Raw genomic sequence first — 2,164 nt, forward strand, 5'->3', positions numbered from 1 at the left:
CCGTCCCTCATCACCGGCACAGAGCTACAGCAGCAACAACACAGCGATGGCCACTCACATTCCTCACCTTTCCAGTACAAAAAATCTGATAACCTGCCCTGACATCAGAGCATACCGGTCAGGAGTTGTGTGAGTAGGTGTCAGGGCTGGAGGGGGTTATCAAGTTACCGAAGAGCTGTAAACTACACATATCCAGACTAAAGAACTGATTCTAAATATATTTCTCAATTTATAATTTTGACGTGGAAAAAAATAACTAAACAAATTAATTATATAAAAAAATAACTAAATAAAAAAAAATAATAAAATAGTATTATTGTTTTCCCGCGCTCTGTTGTTTACATTATGCAAATCCACATAAGTTATTGCTAAATATAAAATAACCAAAACATTTTTTTTGTCTTTTCGAAGATTTTGGATGGTAGCATATCGTCATTGTCACGAAAAAACAAAATTCCGTATCTCCTAAATATCAACTTTACACGAGAAATAAGCCCCTTTTTAACTTTCAGATGTCCGTGTAAAGCGTTTTTAATTTTTTTTTATTTTAGATATTTTTTTTAATCATCGTACATTTTTGACACGATATGAAGAAAAACTGCCTTCAAAAAGTGAAAAAAAAATCAAAAAATCATCAAAAATTTTTTTTGCGTGATCGCGACTATATAGTTTATGCACACACACAAAAAAAAAACCATGAAAAATGAGAAACACGTGTCGTTAAAATGACTTGCTGATATATGTGCACGTGCATTTCATCAGCTCTACATAACTCCTGGCTCTACTTAAATGAACATAAATGTAATAAATATGTGTCGGAAACAGTATAACAGTGGATGTTTGCTCTACGCTTTCGACCCAATAGGGGGCAGTGTTGTAATAAAAAAAAAACCCCACAGGACAGCAACAGCAAACGTTAGACTGTTATGCAGACCTTGTCTGATGAAAGTGGGAAATAACGCTGTGGCTTAGGTTTATGTGTGATAAAGAACGGAAAACAGTGACTCTAGCTCTGCAGACATGCATTATCTGATATACACTTAAATAGAAGTGGTGGTGTTTTCAGCGGAATCATGTCTATAGGATGTCTGAAAGTACTACACTGTGCTGTCGGTTTATACTACCTGTAGTGTAGTCCTATAAGTTAATGAACCCTGTGATGAGGTTCAGTCTGAAGCTTTTTGGTCTTGTGTACAAGTGTTCAGGCTAGAAGAGAAGGGGAAGAAACGGTGTGAGGTGTTATTTCAGTGGATTTATGGCACACAAAGTGTGCTTCCACCAGCAGCTTCGGCCCTGTGTCCACAACATCTGAGTTCCCAGGCCTGTGTCAGAGACACAGCCGAATCTCAGAAAATGCGAATGTCAGGCTGTTTGGCAGGAAGAACACCAGGACTGGGTTTAGACTGGGCATGGGCATTGTTAAAGCGGATTTTACGCCTCACTTAATTAGATTACTGATTAATGTAACAGCAGTTTAATTGCTTGACTTCATTTACAACTTGGAACCAGCAGGGCTGGCTATGGGCTACTACATCAAGGAAAGGGGACGCCATGAGGCCTACTGAAGATAAACAAGTGTACAGCGAGGTGTACATTTTACCAGTCAGAGCAGTGGCAGAGTTCAGAAAGTACAGCACAGAGTGAGCAGTTCAGCCTCTTCCACTCTGTATTAGAGCACACTTTTGTTATTTTGTTATTTAAGAGTGTTTTGCAGGAAAGGACTGACTATTATAGCATACAGGATTTCTGAAGTATACAAGGATCAATCCTTGAGCATGAAGTTCTATCTAAAGATCTGTGTGTTCTTTCATAAGGTCATTCATTAACAGCCTGGCCTTGCATGTGTATGCATGTGTGCATGAATGCTCTTCCCCCTTAACCTTCACAAGCAGCCGTTCATTTATACCAATAAATGTGACTTGGTCAAGTGGTTCTTTACATTTATTGAGTTGGTTGTGTGCCAAGGTGCCTGTAGACATGACCATCTCATTATTCTTTTGAACAACTTACCAGGATCTGTTTGACACTGAGCTTTGGCACTCAACCTCATCCTATTCATGCATGACATTGAATGCAAAGCTACAGTCTTGGAAATAAACATTCTTTAGAGGCTCTTGACTTGGTTGCTTTTAAGACATCCTGTGAATACTACAAAGTCCAATAG

The sequence above is a fragment of the Salminus brasiliensis genome, chromosome 1 (genome assembly GCF_030463535.1).
Source record: "Salminus brasiliensis chromosome 1, fSalBra1.hap2, whole genome shotgun sequence".
In the NCBI taxonomy this organism is placed as follows: Eukaryota; Metazoa; Chordata; class Actinopteri; order Characiformes; family Bryconidae; genus Salminus; species Salminus brasiliensis.